Consider the following 22,024-nt stretch of genomic DNA (forward strand, 5'->3'; position numbering starts at 1 on the left):
ACCAGAACAATGCAAACCACGTATATCTCACGACTGAACATGGGAATGTTTGTTCTGGGCAAAGGGTTGGCGGCACAAGTGGTCTTGATCTCAAATCCCCACCCTGTCTTGCCTGTCTTAGTTATGAATTCTAACTCTAGCAGCCACGTTCTTGGAAGAAAAAGAGTTGATATTATGGTGTTCAAGATACACACTGCTCAACTTTCTTGCCAAGGCAAAATCTCAGAGAATACTCGGGCTCCCTCTGTGAGGGGCTGGCTGGAAGCTGCTCTTTTCCAAAGAGGTGAAGGGATTCACCCAAAATGTCATAGGCAGAGAAAGGCAGAGCCCACCACTGGAAGAGAGAGGTTACTCTGTCTCGAAAAATATCCGAAAATGGAACTTTTATCCAGGACAAATAAAAATGCCTACAAATCAATGATAAAAATGCAAACAACCCAATAAAAAATGGGCAAAGACTTGGAAAGTCACTTTACCAAAGAAGAGACGTAGATGGCAAATAGCTACTGAAAAGGAGCCTTACGTCATTAGTTGTCGGAGAAATGCAAGTTAAAGCCACAGTGAGATACCACTATTCACACAGTAAAATGGCTGAAATTGAAAATATTGACAAAAACAAGTGTTGACAAGGAAGTGGAACACCTGGGCTCTCATACACTGGTAGTAGGAATGCAAAATGGCACAGCTACTCTGGCAAACAGTTTGGTAACTTTTTATATAGTTTATAAATGATTTAATAAATCCACTTCTTGATAGTTACTAAAGAAAAATGAAAACAGGTCCTGCAAAAAGACTTGTGTGCAAATGTTCATAGCAGCTTTATTCATAATTGCCCAAAATGGAAACAATTCAAATGTTAACCAATGAGTCAATGCATAAACAACTTGTATTATATTCATAAAACAGGCTACTACTTACAAATTAAAAAGAATAAACTATTGAGTTGTATGGTAATATGGATGAATCTCAAACACATATTGGCTGAGAGGAAGAAACCAGAAAGAAAAGAGTACATACTGTATGATTCCATTTATCTGAAGTTTAAGAACAGACAAAATTAGTCCATGGTGCTAGAAATCAGATCAGTATTTCCCCATAGGGTAAGGTCATCTGTGAAGGGGCAGGAGAGAACTTTCCGAGGTGCTGGAAATGTTCTATATCTTATTTAAAGTTATGGTTATTTTTCAAAAACTCATTGAACTGTACATTAAATATGCTTTTATTGTATGTAGTCACATCTTAACAATAAAGTTAGATAGCTGATAGGTAAGTGACAGAAAGATAGATAGATATAATAGGTAGATAGATGATAGACAGGTAAAGAAAGAAAAAGAGGGCTTCCCTGGTGGCGCAGTGATTAAGAATCTGCCTGCCAAAGCAGGGGACACGGGTTCGAGCCCTGGTCCGGGAAGATCCCACATGCCACGGAGCAACTAAGCCCATGCACCACAACTACTGAGCCTGTACTCTAGAGCCCGCGAGCCACAACTACTGAAGCCCGCACGCCTAGAGCCCGTGCTCCGCAACAAGAGAAGCCACCGCAATGAGAAACCCACACACCACAACGAAGAGTAACCCTAGCTCACCACAACTAGAGAAAGCCCGCGCACAGCAACAAAGACCCAACGCAGCCAAAAATAAATAAATAAATAAATATTTAAAATAATAAAAATAAAAATAAAAAGCATTAAAAAAAAAAAAAGAAAGGAAGGAAGGGGGAGAGAGAGAGAAAGAAAGGAAAAAAGGAAAGAAATGATAGATGTTATGGGATGTTTCCAACTACTGAGAGTGACAGCTAACTTTCTAGTCTTCTATACTATAAAGAATACCCAGGCCAGGTACTGGTTTCTAGTGGACCACCAGACTGAGGATACACTCGTGATTTTTGCCCTGTTGTGTTTGTGTGTCTAGACTCTCTGTCACCTGTATACTGTGCTGGTCACCCTCGCTCTGGCAGTCATCTCCAAATGGACCATATGGTATAGATACTTCTACAGGAAGAAGAAGCCCCTTGCCTTGTAGAAGCAGACCCGGAAATGACGAGAGGCTAGAGGAGGTGTATTCTAACTGCCTTATTCTTAGATCTGTCCAGAATTCTTACCTGGAATTCGCTGCATTCCTCACCAGGAGCCACTAACCTGCCATCGGACCCTGGATGCAGCAGGAGCTAAACCAGTAGCCGTTCCTTCGTCTCCTGTCAACAACTCTACAGGCAGAATAACATTCCTTGCTCTGAGATACCCATTCCTAATCCCTGGGATTTGTGAATACGTCACGTTACAGGACAAAGACTGAGTAAATTTGCAGGTGGAATTCAGATTGCCAATCCGCTGACATTAAAATAAGGAGACTGTCCTGGATTATGCAGGCAGGCCCAATGAATCCTTAAAAGTTGGAGAGGGAGGCCAAAGAAGGAATCAGAGGGAGCTGTGATAGCAGAAGAAGGTCAAAGAGATGCAACATTGCCCACTTTCAAGATGGAGGAAGAAGCCACGAGCCAAGGAATTCAGGCTGCCCCTAGGAGCTGGAAAGGGCAAGAAAACAGGTTCTCTGGATAAAGGGGAGTGGCTGTAACAACACCCTGATTTCAACCCAGTGAGACCAATGTCAGACTTATCACCTGCAGAACTGTAAGATAATAAATGTTTGTTGTTTTAAGCCACTCAATTTGTGGTGATTTGTCCTGGCGTCCTGACACACACCGCCCAGTATCTTCCAGCAGAGCAGACTGTGGACAGTGGGTCCTAGGGGCTGCAGCTGTCCTTCCCTTCACCGAAGGCAGCTGGGGACCAATGCCATGAGTCCTGCTTAGCCTTTCCATTCAATGTTGATGTCCACCAGGGAGAAAGGCCACTGGCTTGTTGACCCCTGTGACTATTCAAGGGTCTTTCTGGACTGTTCCCCCTGGGACAGTCTTCTAGTGCGGACAAATGACTTTCCCATGTCTGCCTTAGGTAGACATGACCTGGACTCTTTGGGTGGTCACCCAGACATTCCAAGTTTCTGTGTCTCCCTTCCAGGTCCTGACAACTACCCTCAGCCTGGACCTGAGGAAGTAATTAATTAGCACAGACTCCTTGGTGCCAATGTAAGTTTCAACACCTAGGCAAAGTAGAACAATTACCTATTACATGGTGAGGAATGAATGAATGAAACAGTGAGTGGATGAATGAATGAATGCTCTCCCACAGCAGGGCATATTTTTAATTTTTCACAATAATTATTGTTTCACAGGAAGCTACAAAGGTAGTACAGAGAGATCCCATGGACCCTTCACTCAGCTTCCCCACTGGTGCATCTTACATACTGTAACTATAATCCAATATCGGACCAGGAAATGGACATTCGTATCGTCTATGATCACCACAAAAATCCCCCTCCTACTAGGCCTTTAGAGTCAAACTCACCCCTCGGGTCGCACTTTCTTTTCCTCAGAACTTTTTGGATGTTTCTCCAGAGATCATTGACATCCAACCCTGGCATAGCTTTCTCACTCACCTTCGGGTCAACTGAATTAATTCACTGGAGTTTTGTTGTTTTTTTTTTCCACAGGAAAGTACTCACTGGCTCTATATTTCCTGAGATTTTAAAGAATGCCTCCATGTCTCCTATTGCCTTTATACTCAATAACAATTTTACTAGGTTTAACATTTTAGGGTAACGGTTTAATTGCCACCCAGATAATTGCTCAATTGTCTTTTCACATTGAATACTGCTAAGAAGTATGAGGTAAGCCTGGTTTCTTTCTCTCCTTGTATATGAATTGCATTTTCTTCCTCAAAACCTAAATAATTGGGGCTTCCCTGGTGGCGCAGTGGTTGAGGGTCTGCCTGCCAATGCAAGGGACACAGGTTCGAGCCCTAGTCTGGGAAGATCCCACATGCCACGGAGCAACTAGGCCCGTGAGCCACAACTACTGAGCCTGCGCGTCTGGAGCCTGTGCTCCGCAACAAGAGAGGCCACGATAGTGAGAGGCACGCACACCGCGATGAAGAGTGGCCCCCGCTTGCCGCAACTAGAGAAAGCCCTCACACAGAAACGAAGACCCAACACAGCCAAAAAAAATAAATTAATTAATTAATTTAAAAAAAAAAAAAACCTAAATAATTTTTCTTTTCTCTTAAAATTCAATAACTTAACCAAAATATGCCCACTTACTACATCCATTTAATAATAAATTTTTCTAGACTGTTTCCTAATTATGTATCTTCAATCTATCAGTTCAGATTTCCTTGATTTCAAGAATATTTTTTCTATCACATTTTTGAAAACTCCTTCTGTTCGTTGATTGGGTTTTCTAATTAAGATTTATAAATTTTATTTATGTTGGATCATCTTAGTGTACTCGTCAAATCTGTGATGTTTTTTCTAATTGCTTTAATATCTGTTTACAGCTCCTACTTGCCCACATTTATTTCAAGGCTTTCCTCTAGAAAAGCTAGCTAAAATTTAGTTGTGTATATTCTGCCTCCTAGTTATTTTTTGTTATATAAAACGTGGTATTCTATGCTCTAAAATTTCCCTTTCGTCTCGCTCTACCAGACTTTATTGGATTTCCTGAGTTCTGCTGTCTTTCCCGAGATTGCGCTAAATGTCACGCTGTAACTCAGGGGAGCATTAGCGCCCTCAGCGGGATACTAGTTTGGGCATTTCCTTTCCAGCATGGAGTTCTAGAAAATGTCAAAACCTGGTAATGTTTGTTTTGGGTTTTTTTTTTTGTGCCTCTGCTGAGATCTTGCCATTCCACAGCAGTAGGTAAGAGCTCCCAAACTTGAGGGCTTCTTGAAACTTCTCTCCAGGCTGTATACTCACCCTCTGTCCAGTTTTCCCAAGATTAGGGAATTTACTTGAAAACTACTAGAATTTTGTTTTCTCTTCTTTTCCCAGCATAGTCTCTGGGGAGTTGTGAAGGTGTTAGATGCTGCACAAGAATCTTCTACTGCTTTCCTTGGCTGCCGTTCTCAAGTGCTCTGGCATGAATTTGTACCCCTTTCTTTCTTTGATAGTAGAAAAACTTTTTGCTAATTTTTTCTGTTTATCAATCTCATCAGGAATTGGGGAAGGGAGATTCTAAGATCTGGGTTCATTATACCGTCTTTACCAGGAAGTCTTTCTAATTTGTTTTCTCAGTAAGCAATAGATTTATTCTCAGAGGAAATTCTCAGAGTACGGGAGTGGCAAATGTCAACCCACTAAATACTGTGGCACTTTCTCCTCCTTTCCATGCTGATGGAGGAAACAAGAAAATAAATGAGCAAACGATGTTTACAGAAGTAAATTAATGATACGACTAAAGAGAAAAGGTGCAAAATTCTCACTACACAGCTCTACAGTGTGAACCGTCAAGTAGCATTTGCAATGGGACCTCAGGCAACAAACCAGGCGTGTTGATTTGGGGCACCAGGGTGAAGGCGTCTATTCTCAAGCCAGTCAATGTTAGGTTGAGAACCAAAAGTAAATTACTGAAAACATACAGCACAGACAAGTTTCAAAAGTGCATATTCGGTGAGCTGGTTTACACTCACATATACTTTATGCCCATGGACTAACTGGGTCCAGACCAGCCTTGCTGAAAGTCTGCGGCATCACAACATTCCAGGTCCTAAATGCTTCGGACTAAATGGCCCGCGGTCACGGATAAGATGAGAACACCCTCCCCCAGAGGGTGACACGCTTTCCATGAGCTCAGCTGCCCTCATCCTCACCTCCTCCTCGGCCAGGTCTCACTCATGTTGTGACCCCGCCTTCAAGGTCAAGGAAAAAGGCCAAATCCTGCAGAAACCATTGCTAAACACTCCTATTGAGATGATCGTGCCCTTTCTGTGCTTCTGGAACACGTACCTGCATCTCCCAGAAGTGAGAGATGGCCAGGCCAAGAGCGGGGAGAGAAGAAGGTTCAAGAGGTCTTTGCCCAGAAGGTTAGAAGTTTCCCAATGATTACAAGTGAGAGGTAGGCTAGGGGGACAAGCTCTGCCTACCCTAGGTGGCCAGCAATAGCCCCCTGAGTTCAGACATTTGAACTCCCAAGAATCAAGAGTCTTCACTCCAGATCAATTTAATTCACTGTTAAGGAAGGCTATACAACACAACAAATATATGGATGGAGAACAGACTTGCAACTCCCAGGCACTGCTTCCAATGCCTACAAAGCCTCCACACTTGAGATGTGCCTTGACCCAAGAGAGGCCAGGTAAGCTCGGACCATCTCAACTACAGGAAGTGATCAGCCTTCCTGGTGACACAGCCCCCTCGGGCTCCCAGTGGCTGGCGGCCATTCCCAAGTCCAGCGGCACCCCATCCGTGCTTGTTATTCATCGTGGGATTCCAGGATGTGGTCCAGGAAGATTGGCTGGATTCTTATTCTTCTTGGATTGGCCTCCCCTATAAACTCACTGAGGTAGTGTTGCAGGGAGGACACTAGGATAGGCCACAGCCACAGGCATCCGTGTGTATCACTTTCCATCCAGGAGATGTGAAGGCACTGGGCGTGGAGTCCCTCACCCAGCATTCCAACTAGAATGTGCCAGGAAATAATGGAGCGCGTTGCCTGGAGAACACACAGCTGGTTCTCACCCAGGTGTTTTTGGGATGAGCAGGGTAAAAACCAGTCAGGGCTTTTCTTGACACTGTGAACAGCTGTCACTCGTCACGTCTACAGAGGAACCAGCCAGCAGTGAGCAGAGGGTCACCGGCCCCACTGACCGAGGTCCACCAGCCCGTGCTGCCCTTGGGGTTTCAATCCGTGCTTCAGGAACCATGTGAAGCCAAGGAAAGTGCTAGGGTGGGAAAGAACTGGGTCCCCATCCTGACCTGGACTTTGGCAAGCTCAGTGACACCCCACCCACGAGGACAGCAGGGCGGGGGCCAGGCTGTGCACACGACGGCTACGGCCCGTGGCATTGCTTCCTGCTTCCCCAGATACCACACATAAGAAGCACTTCAAGGGTGAAGTGCATGTATCCTCCTTCCAAGACCACCCAGGACAACCGTGGAAACAAAAGAGAAGCCGTGGCCAGTGGCCTCTCTCCCAAATTCCAGCCCTACACCGTGAAGAGCGCAGACCTTTCCTGTCTGGCCGTATGTGAAGATGCCACTTAGGAAGACACTGCCAAGGTACGGACGCCTGCCAGCTTGTCAACTCCACGCGCCCACACAGATGGGACGCTCGGGCTCGGAGCAATGAAGCAAGCAGCCAAGGTCACAGCCAGCCCACAGCACACTCTCCCACCACACACACCTCACGCAGCACGCCCCCCCGGGCCTGCAAATCTGAAGCCCCCAAGGATCTCAGCATGCAAAGTGTTCAGCCAGGGTCAAAGCAGCCCCAGTGTCTCTTTATAAACCTTGAGATGACACTCAGAGACCGGGAGCAGGCCACCTACGGAAACAGCGTATGCAGAATTCCAGTCTTTTCTCAAGGTCTGCACTTTAAACCAACTGTCCCCAGGAGTAGTAGGGAAGAAAATTGCAAATATGAAGAATAAAATGACAAGAAGCTGTAATAAATCTCCAAAAGTGGATATTTAGAGTTCTGTCTCTAAGAAATGGTGTTTGCGGATTCAATGAAAGTCACTGAATTCAATGGCCATCTTCAGCCCTCCTCACCCAACCACGTGGCAGAACTGGTCACCACTCCTGCTCCCATAGCTGGAAGACCTCACAAACGCCATCCTCCGGGGTCTCCTCTGCCTCCTTTTCCAGGTGATCCTGTCTCCCTGCCTTTAAATGCAAGAATCCCCCAAGTCGTGGTCCCCACCCAGTCCGGCTCCCCCATTTCCAGTCCATGCGTGAGACAGAGGGAGGAATCAAAGATGACGTCAGGGTTTGTGCCAGAGAGACTGTAAGAACCTGAGCCCGGCCTGGCCTGAGCCGGGCTGAGGGGAGCAGAACTGGGGCCCTGGTGGGGCCGGAAGCAAGGAGACAGACGGATGACTGCATCTTGCTGAAGTTACAAGGGTGGGAATTGTTGGCGTGATAAATCCAGATCAGATGTGAAAGGACATTTGTATTCATTTTCAAACAAGATGACTTTTGGTACATGTTAGAGCACTTTCTGATTGCCAACCTTTGCTGCATCTCCTGCTGTGGGAAAGTGTAAACTGCTGTCACTGTGTGCTTGTAATGACCCTCGATGACAAAGTAGCAGGCTGACAACAGCCCTGGAACCTCGGAGAGGAAGGCCCCCGTGGTGTGGTTTTGCCATCAGATACACACAGACGTTCAGGGGAGGTGGTCTGCTGTTGGTTCATGAGTTAAATACAACTCTGTCATCTACTAGTCGTGTAATCATTGGACATCCCACAGTGGGGAGAGCCCTGGTCTCTGGCTGTCATAATGGACCCCGTGGGCCCACACTGTGCTGGTGGGTGATGGACCTGAAGCCGTCCACTGCTGTGCAGAGGAAGAAGGCCCCCGTTTAAACTCATTAGGCAGCCGATTGCCTACGCCAGGCCTCTGTGTACCTGCAGGGGCCCTTTTCTGTTGTTTTCCACTGCAGGAGTGTTTGGGCAAGTCTCTGTGTTCTGGTTTCTTTGGCAGTTCTGTGTGTCTGGAAGGGAGCAGTCTTTCCAGAGACACCACGACGTCTTGGAAAGTGTGATCCTTAGGCCCGTGCCCTTGACTATTAGCCAGTCCCAGGAACACAGGAGAAGATAGATTCAGAAGGACATGTCCCCTGCCCAAGGGAATCAACAAGCCTCACATTTGAAAGGCAAATCTGTTTGTATTGGTTGACAGATCCTAATAGGCACTTACATAAGACCTCTAAGAAGGAAATGAAAGCCTCCTAGTGCTTTGAATTCAAACATGCTGACTCTTTAAGAAAAATTCTCAATGCCATGGAGGGGGTACTCCATCTCAGAGGGACAAAAGGAACTGAAGCCTCCACCAACCTTGAATTTAGGTGCTGTTGCTAAGCTACAAAGCCAAGAGCAAAGAATGTGATTAGTTAGTAGTAAAAAGGAAACAGCTCCAAAAAAGCCTAAAATATCAAGACGTTTAAACAAGATTCTTTTAAATGTCAGTATGCTCTGAAAACACAGGAGAATTATACAAGGATTTTTCTTGGATTACAAAGAATTTTCATTTAATATTACATGTCACAGTTCATCCTTAGACAAATTTAACTGGTCTAATCTTGATAAAAAATCCTGCTGTTTATCTTCTCCTGTATGGTATTCACAGTGTGGAATACAATGCAGGCAAAGTAAATTGTGTTTGTTTCCTCTTAATAAATTGAATTAATTCGAACGTCTTAAATTTCCTCTTCTGGTTTTATGAGTCACTATCATTTCTACTAAACGTTTAGCACTGTGGATGTAATCATGTATTCAACCAATTGAATTATAATAACTAATGTCTTTATTTTTTAAAAATCAGTTTGTACATGTCAAACCAGGCTGCAAATGCTGTGGGTTCGCAGTCACGCCAACAGGTCTGGGACATCTTCAGTGAGCGTGTGGCTACAGTTGGCTGAAATATAATTTCCAAGGTGCCTGATTGGCTTTAAGTCCATGATTCGTGAATGATCTTTGATTATCTGGAAATTTTTGAATAAATTAAAATTCCACAAAGAGAGAGAGAAAGTACGGTGAACTGAGTTATTACTTAGATGTGCCCGTCTATATAAAAACAGATTTGCTCTTTTTCAATTTCCATTGGGATGGTAACTTGGATATAGGAATTGTCATGTGCTGATAAGGTTAAGAATACTGCACTGCTAAAGTCGGGTGTTATATTAGTTTGCTAGGGCTGCCGTAACAAAACACCACAAACCAGGTGGCTTAAACAACACAGGTTTATTCTTTCCCAGTCCTGGAAGCTAGAAGTCCAAGATCAAGGTGTCGGCAGGGCTGGTTCCTTCTGCACCTGTCGGGGAGAATCTGTTCCCAGCCTCCACCCCAGCTTCTGGTGGTGTGCTGGCAATCTCGGTGTTCCTCGGCTTGTGAAAGCATTGCCGGATATCTGCCTCAGTCGTCACGTAGAGTTCTCCCTTTGTGTCTCTCTGTCCAAATTTCCCGCTTATAAGGACATCAGTCGCTGGATTAGGAGTCCATCCTATTCCAGGATGACCTCATCCTAACTACATCGGCAATGGCCTTATCTTTAAATAAGGTCACATTCTGAAGTGCTGGGCACTAGGGCTTCCAACATATGAATTTGGGGGGGACACAATCCAGCCCTTTACACCCACCATTCAGGAGTGGGGCTGTGCTCCCAGGTGGCATCCAAGCCCCCAAAATCCTTAGAGACCGAAGGCCCATGTTCTGAGGTTCTGGGGCTGGTATCATGGGAAGTGAGGAAGGTCCCTCACAGCAGACAGGGTGCTGCAAGTTTCAGGGACCTGGGAGACAGACCCGGCCCCCTGGCAGATCTGGGGACCAACTGGTACAGACAAATGGTCTAGGCTTGGTGAAGGGAGTTAATCCTTTAAGCCGAAAACAAGTTTTCTGGATCCTTGAGGAAACTCCAGCTGGGAATTTGTACAACTTTAGGAGGTTGACTGAACCAAAGAGCAAGGCAGGGCCGAGTCAGCTCACACCTGCTGCCCAAGGAGATCACAGGGCCCAGATGGGACGAGCGGTCACTATGAAAGGCCCAGGTAACACGAGTGACCACGGGAGTGTCTAGAAATCTTCAGAGGAGGAGGAAAGCAGCTTAGAGGAATGAAATCAGTGTGCAAATAATCATAATAAGGAAAATGTGTTTAAAGGTAAACCTATGTCTAATTTCCATTGTAGAACGTGATTGACTAAGAGACATGTTCCATTAATGATCTTAGTACAAAAGCACAAGGAGACAAATCTCCAGAAATTGTCTATGTTGAACATGGACAGTTAAGGAGAACTTGGTCCAAATTTGGAAGAGCTCTTAGGCTTCTCTGCAGGTTTCCTCACTAGTGAGTTAAATCCAACTTGATATGAACTTGTCTATTTGCATGAGAATGTTGTTTTTAATAGTGATCTTTAACCATGAGATTGAATTAAATCCAACAGAAAATCGCCAACAGAAAAGAGGCTTTCTGGGAGGACAGGGCCTGGGGTGCTGCCCCCTCAGAGGTCTGAGATGAGGAGGGACCCAGGAGTGCAGTGACCAGCTGGCCGGATGCCATCTGAGAACTGACGGGTGGAGGTTGGTGGTGACTAGCTCGGGAGCCCGGGAAGGGTGAAGAACAGGCTGGGGAAGAAGCTTCAGGAGAAAACAGATGGAAATTGCTTAAAGCCAGGAAGTGAGCCCTCAGAACAAAGGCATCGAGCTTCACCGAGGACCAGTGAAGAAGTTCCCAAGGGGCCACTTACCAGTGCATGGGCAAAGGTGAAGGACCACAGGGAGCGGCCCGCAGGGAGGGGCAGGAGCATCTGGTGGGTCCCGGAGGCACATGTGGAGGGGGCCGGCCCCTTCATTCTCGTTCCTCTGTGAGCCCATCTCACTCAGAGACGCCCTGACACAGGCCCGCTGGAGTTCACTAGACGGGAAAACTTGAATCCTAGAAACATGGTTGGTGGAGCCAGCTGACCAGAGCACAAACATTGGCTATGCCGCTTCCTTGCTGTGTGTCCTTGGGCAACTCCCTTTGCCTCTCTGAGCTTCTCTTCCCACATCTGTAAAAAGGGACAAAAACGGTTTCAACCTCATAAGTTGTTTTCCAGGTTGAGTAAAACAGCAAAGAAAAACACTCCACACCCAGTAAATGCTCAATAAATGGTGCTTCCTTCCTCCTACTCATCCCCCAGGCTGTGTCCCCAGTACTAGACCAGACAGTGGGGCTGAGTTTACGTAAGACTAACTGTACTGATAACAACATCAGCTCGGCCCTCCTGAGCACTTGCTCTGTGCCACACAAGGATGCTCGGCCTCCCTGAAGCCCAGCTATGCTAAGAGGAAAGTGTCACAGGGGGCAGGGCTGGCTGGCAGGGGTCACGCCATGGCAAGTGGGGTGTGCTCCATACTCCCCAGGACCTGAAGCCAGGCGCCCATTCTCGCCTCTGCACACCACTGCCTCAAATAAGGCAGCGTTCTCACCACAGCCCAAGCCCTGAAGCCAGCAGGAAGGTCAGCGATGCAAGGCCAGAAGGACACTGGTTCAGGGTCCAGAGGCCTGGCTGACAGACAGAGCACCTTCCTGGAACAGAGTCAGGCGAGCCCATCGGAAGAGATCTGGACACTCCACATGGAATATCCTGAGAGTCAGGAAGGAGGGCTCCCAGGACCCGCTCTGCTGAACCCACCAGGAGGGAAGGAGCAGGGGCTCTTTGGGGAGCCCCAGGGCCCCTGAGCACTGCCTGGAAGGTGGGTTCAGGGCGGTCGGAGGGATGACTGGGACTTGGCCAGTGGGGGCTTGGAAGGCAGAAGCACAGGGGATGGAGGACCCGCCCCATCCTGGTGGAGCACCCGTAGCCATGGGCACTCAGGAAAGTCACAGAGTCTTTCTGGGGCTTGATTTCCTGTCTGTGATATGAAATCCAGCCAGTACACCCCAGGACAGCTAAACCCACTGTTAACATTTAACAAAGCTGCTCCTAACCACGCCTCCATGCCCAGGGGTCACACCTGCCACCTGCTCCCCTCCTGCTTAGCCCCACTGCTCTCCCAGTGCCCCTGCACCCCACTTCCTAACTCAGCCAAAGGACTCTCTGCCCGGCAGCTGCCGAGCCCTCTCGGGGCATCTCTCGCTGCTCCTCTGCCCTGAGCATGTCCTCCCAGCTTCTGGGAGGACGGCCTCCTCTGCCCTGCAGGTGTCAGCCTCCTGGTCAGTGCCCACCGCCCACAGGAGGGCAGGACCCATCTGCTTTCTACTACCACTGGCAGACCTTGTACGTCCCCCTCCCTCCGTTAAAGGAACCGCAACTTTATTATGGTGTCCCTGTGTCCAGAGGCAAACGCTGACTCCTAGACTCCCTTGCAGCTAGGAGTGCCAGCGAAGGCAAGTCTGGACGCTGAGATGCCCGTGAACACCTTCTGAGCCGCGTCTCTGGGAAAACTGCCGTTCACCTGAGAAAAGAGGCAGGCCCAGGAGGGGTGCACCCACTCCGCCTCCACCTCCCTCCTGAGGCATCTGCAGGTGCACAGCCCACGGTGGCCCAGAAGCCTGGATCTCATGCCGCGGAGGGCCTGGATGCTGATGGCAGGGCTGGACTGTCTCCCCCAGACTTCTGACCACAGAGGGAGGCCCGGTAACGTCCACTTCCTACAGAGCCAGCACCCAGTGAGCGTGTGCAAGTATTTGTTGTGGAATGAACAGTTTAGGGTGTTTCAGAATCAGAGGGGAGGTAGTTAGGAGATGATGGAGGAGGAGGCCGGCAAACATGGGGGACTACACCCCAAAATCCAAACCCGGCTTGTAACGTCACAGGAGAAAGCCCACTGAAGGCAGCTTCGGCCTTCACCTGCAGATGTGTTCCCACTTAGTGTCTGACCCAGTGACTCGCTTGTCGGCGCTCCTGTCTGAATTAGCCTTGTCACCTGTCTTATTTTGTGACACTAGACCAAGAGCCCAGATAGAGAGGAGTCTGGTCCACAGCACTCCCAGGGGGCCTCAGGCAGTGGGCAGTGGCACCCCGGCTGAGGGAGGGTCTCCACTCCCACCCCCGGCTGTGTGTCCCTCCCCACTAGCACCCGTCTGTCCCCGAGGCCAGCATTAAAGCCCCACCCTGCTGCCTCTGCACACAGAGCTCTCCCTCAGTTTGCTGGCATCAGAGACCCCATTTTCCCCAAAATGCTTCAGTGCATGGGACACAAGAATGTGTTTTCGCTGTCATTATCTGAATAATTTGACCAATATGCTGAGGCAGCGGGTTCTGGCTCTGGAGGGGCACAGATCAGACCTCCTGTAATAGAGCCCTCGGTGTCTGCAGAGCTGGAGCCCTCTCAGACCACCAGGGGCCAGCGTGGTCCAGAGTGGAATTTAGAGAGAGTTCCTATTGAGTCCAAGGTCACCATGATGGCCTAGGGCCACATCTAGTTTGCTGCACAGAAAACAAGAGTGACGATGGTTGGGGTGTGAGCCCCTGAGATGCCGGCCGGGAAGACAGTCCCTTCTGTCCCTGACGGAGCCTCTCCCGTCATCTCCACAGAACAAGCTCTCAGCCTGCATGTGGGGCTTAACCGCGAGCCCAGAATAAAGACCCCACATCAATCCCTCAGTGCTGCTGGTACCCAGCAGTCCTGAGAAATGTTTGCTGGCTGGATGGATGGATGGATGGATGGATGGATGGATGGATGAGTGAGTGGGTTTTCCCAGACTTTCAGACGGGAGGCTGATCCCATATCCCAGGCAGAACTGACTCGGAGCCCAGGCTCTGCACCCTCACCCTCCGTCAGCCGGAGCAGACAGTCAGGAGGCTCTGAGCCCTCAGGGGGCTCATCCCCCACCCGAGGACCAGGAGCTCAGGAGGGAAGGATGTGCTCAGCTACGACAAAAGGCAGCGGCTGAAACATAAATGGAATAATGGTACTCAGTGTTTTATTTTTTAAAAGCCAAATGCACGCCAGCCAATTCTTCCAACATACATTGAAGGCTGGCCATGGCCAAAGACTGCAGAGGTCACCTCCGTGGGCGGGAATCCAGGTCCCTGAGTGGGGAGGTGGCGGCCACGTCCCTGCAAGGCTTCCATGTCTGCAGAGAAATATGACGGGTGCACCTGAAGGGGGCCAGGCCCGGGACTCCGCCCTCTCCCCGCAACAGGGGAGGTTCCCGAGGGGCGGGGCTGGCCCAGGGCCTTTCCGCAGCGCCCCAAGGGCTGGGAGACCCCTCACACCCAGCACCCCCAGCCGGCCTCTGCGTTAAGGGGCCAAGGTTGAGCCCAGGTAAACTGCAAGGGGGGATTTCGTGGAGTCAGGAGGGCAGAAAGCTGAGAAAACAGGGCAGGAGGCCTCCCGGGGATGGGGGTGAGCCCGGTGGGGGAAGGTCGAGGCGCAGGACACCTCTGCCAAAGCCAGGCGCCCCGCCCACCAGAGGGCCCAGCCTCGCCAGTCCACACGCGTTCATCCGTCCCTTCAAAACCTCAGGGCAATGTGCCTCAGCTTTCACCCAACCCACACGAGCAGCTAGAAAACTTGGTGGCTCCACTTTGAGCTAAAATTATATGCAATTGGTGTGGGAACATCAGCTACCTGTCACTCATCAGAAGCCAAGGCAGCTGCTGAGCTCTCGTTTCACCCAGAAGAGGGAAAGCATTGACACCGCGCTCCCTGCGACGTTCCAGACACGAGGCAACGCTCGGAGGGATCCGGGGGCGGGGAGGGGGTGGGTGGGTGCCTGCTGCAGGGTGTTGGCTGTCTCCTGGGTGCTCACCCGAGGGGTGGGAGGTTTCTGAGCAACAAGGGACTGTCCAGTCCTCCGAGCTGAGGATTCAGCAGCCAGTAGGACCCTTGACCCCGCCCTGGAAAAACCCCCTGGACTTCAGCGCCCAGCCCCGCCAAGATGCCTTTGCTCTCCCCCCAGCGGGAAGGGGGTGGGGTAGGGCTGGCTGGCGGCCCACTGCCCAGGAGGAGGTGGGAGACCCAGAGGGACCAGTGCCCACCCCTCCCCCCAGCTTCCCCAGGGAGTCTGGGGTTTGTTCCCATCTACAGCAGACACGTGGAGGGGCTGTCATGGGCCCAAGTGTGCCCTTGCACAATCAGAGAGCACTGGGCAAATGCCAGAGTGGCCACGTTGCCCCCTCCCTTTCCAGACTTTCCCTGACCACCTCCATCCCCATCCCCATCCCGCCAAGATGCCGGGTACCAGCTGGAACCGGCCTGGTTTAGGAAGCATCCCACCTCGGGCCTCCAGAGGAGCTCAGAGGATGGCTGTGGTGTTGGGGGAGTGAGGCCAAGAGGGGAGCAGGGGGCACCCAGGGTGACTCAGGGCCTTGGTGTCAAGGGATGCCCATGCTGCAGCCCAGGGGACTTCCTGAGGCCAAAGAGAGGGAGGGCAGTCTGCGAACACAGGGGACTTTTCCAGGAACCAAATCACGTCCTGGCAGCACCCAGGCAGCCCCCAAGCCACGACCCACCTGCAGCCCCCAGAGAGGCCAGAGCCTTGGCCTTAACCCAAGAGAGACCAAAATAGGCCAGCCGGGGAACCGGACAACTTAGTATGAGGGTGGTCTTGGTGGACGTGGGCGTAGTTGTGACCCTGGGAGTGTTGTGTGTCTGGGTGTGACCCTGGGTGTGAGGATCTGACCCTTGACGTGGACGTGACCCTGGGTGAGGGTATAACTCTGGGCGTTTGGGTTTGACCCTGGGTATGTGAATACGACCTGGGTATGTGAGAGTTTGACCCTGGGTGCAAAGGGAAGAAATGGCCTCCTGGGCTCCCTGGGCAGCAGTGTTGCCATGGGGACAGCCTTGTCCCTGAGGCACTGGGTGGTGGCCACCTGCCCAGTGGCCTGGAGGGGAAGGCAGCCCCGCCCCAGCCTGGGGACCCTGGGTCTGCAGTGGGAGGGGCAGCCCTGAGGACCTCTGAGTCACCTTGAGGTTGGTCTTCCCTTTCCTTGAAGGATTACCTAAGTTCACAGCCAAGTGGCCTTGTTGTGCGTCCTGTAGGATCCCGGAAGTCTGATGGCTCCTCCCTTTGTCCAGCTCTGCCCGCTTTTGTTCAAGCTGCAGAGTTTCCACTCTGTCATTTCATGATCTCTTTACCCAGTGATGGTGAAACGGAGCAGGACCCTATGGTCCTTGCCCCCCCATGTCCTCCACCTGCCTTTTGTTTGTGGAAAAACTTTAGCCAAAGAGTAAGTTTAATCAGAGACATGAGAAAATGCAGAAACAAAGGAAAGTGGTCAAAGGAGACCACATAATAATAGTTTAGTCATTCAGCATAGTAAGGACACTTATTTCCTTCTCAAGGGCTACAGATAATATTCTGAGCCGTATCCTGGGAGCTGTCTTATAGATACTGATACCCACACCAAGGGGAAGAAGTGAACTGCATGAGGACCAGACTGTAGCCATGACATCAGCTGCCACAGTTCCAATAACTGGCCTCAGAGAAATGGGAACAAACCAACCGCGGAACTGAAGATCAACTGTACTTAAAACAATCAAGATGACGTTGATCAGACCACCCCATGACCAATTTCAAGATGACTGTCAGAGCTGACTGTGGTGTTTCTATACGTAGCCCCCTCCCTCCGTCTATAAAAGCTCTTGTCCACCGATTGTCGGGAGGGAGTCGGCCTTTGGACGGGAGTCCGCCCTCCCCACTGGCTGCCAGCGTCCAAAATAAAGCAGGCTTTCCTTTCCGCCAGCCTTGCCTCTTTATTGGCGTCTGAGCGGCGAGCAGTCAGACCCCACCTTCGGTTATAATAGCCCAGTCACTTCCTGGTATCCTGGTATACACGTATACATAAAGGAGTATACGAAGCACATAAAGAGTCTAGTGGGTAAGTCTCCGCGCTCCCAATGCGGGGGGCCTAGGTTCGAGTCCTGGTCCGGGAACTAGACCCCGCATGCATGCTGCAACTGCAACTCTTGAGCACCCAGGAGACAGCCAACACCCTGCAAAAGAGTTTGCGTGCCGCAACCAAGATCCAGAGCGACACAACTAAGACCTGGCGCAGCCAAAAATAAATTTAAAAATAAATATTTAAAAAAAAAAAGAAGTGCGTGAAGAGCATGTGTACACATATACGTAATGTCCACAGATAGACGTAGGTATATGGACAGAAGGAGAACAAGATGTTCATGTGCCATGGTCATAGTCGGTGATCCGGGTAAAAAGTTTATGGGATTTCTTGCAACTCCTATACATTTGAAATTACTCAAAATAAGCTTTTTTTTTTTTTTTTAATATCATTATGTGTGAACCAGGGTTTGGGTTTTCTGGAAAGATGACCCAAACCCGTGTCAAACGAACGTGGTACGTTCATCCATGAGCTCCGCCCGCACCAGCCCCTTGTCTGGGACTCACCGGATCTCTGACCCACCAGGACCCTGAAGAACATCCTTTTTCTGGGCCTAACGCAACCCACCCCCCCGGCAGATCCCACATCCCACAAACCGCTGGCCTGGGCTGTTTCCAGAGCTCCCCTCTCCCGGATTTCCCAGCGATCCTGGCCAGGCTCTGCTGCCCTGAGACTCGGGGTGGGGATCCCTCTGCACGCTCAGAAGAGCTGTTTTAGAGCACAGGCCTATGTCTTCCTGCTGCCCGTCACCCGGCCGCTGTCACCTCCTCTGGCTTCCCCAGGTCACTGCCCCAGCGCTTCTATATCCAGACATTGGCCCGAGCGCTGGGAGCGGGGTGAACACGTGTCCCGCCCAGGCACAGGCCCCTGCTCAGGGGGTGCCCTGAAAGCAAGGAGGACACTGAGAGGGAAGGCAGGGGGAGTCAAGGGGCACGGCAGTGCTGGGGTGAGCAGAAGGGGAAGGGCGGACCTCAGCGGCCCCGGGGACAGGAGTGGGAGCAGGGCCCTCACAGAGGGCCGTGCCCTGGCCCTGTGGGCCTCGTGGCCAGAGCCCCGCACCTGTGCCCTAGGTCCCAGAGCGCTCTGTGCTTCCGTCCCCCACCTGTGACGTGGGGCTGAGAAGACAGCCCTGAGGGTTCCAGGATGGCAGCCCCGCTGCCCTGAGTCCCCCTCCAGTGGGCTGCCCCCTGCCTCACCTCAGAGGTACACTGAGGCAGGCCCTCACTTTTCTGGTCACTCTCAGATAACAGAAGTCACCCTGGTCCTGAGACAGCCTCCAGGTTGGCTGTTAAGCCAGCCAGCCCAACACACAAACCAGTGTCTGGGGAAGGCCTTGCTCCCCGCCACTTCCTGCGCCCACCTCGGGCTCCACCAGGCTGCAGGGCGATGGGTGCAGGGGCGTCCCCTGGCATCCCCCTCCCCTGCCTGGGCAGGGCCTTAGGGGTGCTCAGGTCCTCCCCCAGCACGGCATCCCCTCGCTGAACAGCAGGAGATGCACGTCAGACCCTCTGAGCCGCCTCCTTTGATGCTCCTGCCAGAAGACTCAAGGTCAGGAGAAGACACCTGTCTTCCAAGAAGCCTCCCTCTACCTGCCAGGGCCCTGCTGCCCTAAGTCCCAACCTCTCACCTCCCTCAGCAAACGGAGGCAGTGGGCACCTGTGGTCCTGGGGTCTCAGCCAAAACAGACAGGGAAACCTTTCTGTCTCCACATCCTGTGCCATAGGACGGTGCTACAGACTGAACCGTGTCTCCCAAAATTCATATGCTGAAGCTGTAACCCCAATGTGACTTTCAGAAGACGACATGGGACTTTTAGGAAGGTGATTAAGGTTAAATGAGGTCATAGGGTGGGGTCCTAATCTGATAGGACTGGTGGCCTTATAAAAGGAAGAGACACCAGAGCTTTCTCTCTCTCTCTCTCTCTCTGTGACATGTGAGCACACAGCAGGAAGGCGGCCATCTACAGGCCAGGAGGAGGCCCCCCCACCAGAACCCAACCCTGCTGGCACCCACATCTCGGATTTCCAGCCTCCAGAACTGTGAAAAATCAGTGTAGTTTGAGCCGCCAGTCTGTAATATGTCGTTATGGCAACCGAGCTGACTAAGACAGATGGCAAAACACATCAAGTGTGCCTAAGCGACCCACCAGCAGATTCCGTTAGCCATCAGGAGACAGTTTTTTAAGTCGAATTAGTATTATCTTCCCTTCACGTCAGCTTCGACAATAATGCTAAGAGCTGATCTACATGTGGTGCTTCCTTCGTGTCAGGGGTCACTTTGATCCTCAAAGTGATCCTGGGCTGGAGGCATCACTCATGATGCAGGTGAATAAGCCAGCCCCCACCTGCCTGAGGGGAGGGGGAAAAAGCATTGAGCCCTGGGCTGCCCTGGCCTGTGGTTTGTGCCCCTTGGTGTGCTTCCTCCGAGTTTGCAAAGTGCTTTCACAAGCATCATTATTTAACACGACCATTCAACAGATTTATCCAACAAAGCACTGGTGAGCTCCTTCTGCAGCCCACATGCTGCGTGCATGAGTGCCAGAGGGCCAAGGACACAGGAGACAGACACACCACCACCCCCCTGCGCTCCATACAGAAGGTAAGGAGCAGTCAAACTGTTACACAAGTATGTGTAAAGTTGCAGCTGTATAAACTACAAATTCAGTGCCATCACACTCGAAACTCTCGCTGGAATTCGTGAAGAATGCGAACAAGGACATTCTAGAATTCATACAGGACAGGAAAGATCTGCAGACAGCTCAGTGCCCTTTGGGAAAAGAACAGAGGGAGGACTCGCTCTCCCAGGCACTCAGACTGATTCCAGAGGTGACAAGCTGGAAGAAAGACCTCAGTTCTTGTCTTCTTTGAAGAAAGAATTCAGCAAAGAGACCAAGATTTTGAAAAAGAGAAAAGCATTTATTAGAAGCCAAGTACATGTGGAAGAAGCAGAGTACGTGTGGAAAAAAACAAAATACCTGTGAAAGAGCACACAGGCGAGCTCAGAGAGAGTTGCACCCCATAGGAGTGGCTTAGATTGCTTATATAGGGGCAGTTTTCCGGGTTGTCTCTGGTCAATCATTTGGTCCTGGTGTGAGCACGCATCTCTCAGCCAAGACGGATTCTAGCTGGCGTCTTCTCCCTCCTTTTGTCCTCACCCTGGACTAAGGGCCTTCTCCGCGCATGTGTCCACAAGAATGCACCCAATCAGGGCCCAATGCTCCTCCTGGTCTCCCATCTCAAAGCATCAGCAGGAGACAGCTGCAGCTGCTCAGCCCGGGGCCTATATATCTCCTACCTCAAGACCTGCTTCAGAACCTCAATGACGGCAGCCAAATCTGCTCCAAATAAAGGGCCCCTTTGGGGGGCTAAATATGAGAGGGAGCAACGCCAGAAATCAGAGGAGAAAGGACAGCTTCATGGGAGTTATTGTTCCTTGTTCCTGACATGGAGACACACAAAGCCAGACCCCATGTCACACCATTTACGAAGGTAGACGCCATGCAGATTAAAGACTTCAATGGGAAAGGTATAATTATAAAGCCATGAGAAGAAAATGGAGAATATCCTCGTGACTAGGGGTGAAGAAAGCCTCCTTAAATAAAATAAAAACAATAAGTACAGTCTTCTTAAATAAAAGCACAAACCACAAAGTGAAGAACTGATGCATTTGACGACATCCATATTAAGGACTCTGTTCAGTGACGAACATCATGTACAAATTAATGGGTGAAACCACGTCTAAAACTGACAAGAGAGTGAAATCTGGGCTGTGAGGAGTTCCTGGAATGAATGATGCAAAGTCAGAAGCTCCAACAGATAGATGGGGATGAAGAGGAATTACGGGAAAGGAAGCCCAATTGGCTAATGAGTCTATGGGACACTCTCACCCTCACTGGTAACAGGAAAAAGCACAGCTTTTAAAGGAGAGGACACTTTGTACCCAATAGAATCACACACAGAAATTAAAAAGGGGTATGATACCCAGTGCTGGCTAAGATGTGAAGAAAGAGGAATCTTCCTGCTCCACCAGGAGGAGAATAAACTGGATTCAGCCATCTCAGAAGGCAATATGGTGACACTCATGACATGAAGCAGGTGCATGCCAAAGACCCAGGAACTCTGCTCCAGGGTAGACATTCCAGAGAGACCCTCACAGGGCTCCGAGAAGGGGTCTGTGGAGGATGCCCATCACGGGATCCAGGGTGGCAGCAGGGCATTGCAGACAACCCTGGCATCCTCAGGAAGAGAATGGCCAAGTCAATGTGCCAGGTGGTTGGCTGACCCAACGCTCAGTCCCCACCCCTTTGTCTACCTCCACCTGGCAGCCTGGAGAACATAAATATTCACTCTTTCCAGATGCCCGCACAGATAGATGTGGTTGTCAGAGAGAAGCAAGAGTCTGCTGAGGATGTGTGGGGACCCCTTGTTCCCTCACTGGTTCAGCACACTAAGAACGGCAGAGACAGGGAGAGGCAGGGATAGAGACAACAGGTAGAGCGGGGAGAGACACTACAGGTGCATGAGGCGAGAGCAGTGAATGCAGAGAGCTTTCCCTTTCCACCCTTCCACTGGGTACTCTGTTTTTGTGTCTCTCATCTCTCTTGCCTTCTGAACTGGCCTTCAAAGGCATCCAGTGGG

General features: G+C 50.4%; 1 long non-coding RNA gene across 1 annotated transcript in view; it reads right to left on the minus strand.

The window, feature by feature from the left end:
* Window positions 1–2,768: 2,768 nt before the first annotated feature.
* LOC309632572 overlaps window positions 2,769–22,024 on the minus strand; it is a 102,111-nt gene continuing 82,855 nt past the window's right edge. Inside the window, exons 3-4 of the long non-coding RNA XR_014246981.1 lie at window positions 4,100–11,600; window positions 2,769–3,784 (exon numbers count right to left, since the gene is read on the minus strand). This is a non-coding gene — a long non-coding RNA (uncharacterized lncRNA). The remainder of the gene's footprint in view (window positions 3,785–4,099; window positions 11,601–22,024) is intronic.

This window comes from Balaenoptera borealis (assembly GCF_965194805.1).
Source record: "Balaenoptera borealis genome assembly, chromosome: 7".
Lineage (NCBI taxonomy): Eukaryota > Metazoa > Chordata > Mammalia > Artiodactyla > Balaenopteridae > Balaenoptera > Balaenoptera borealis.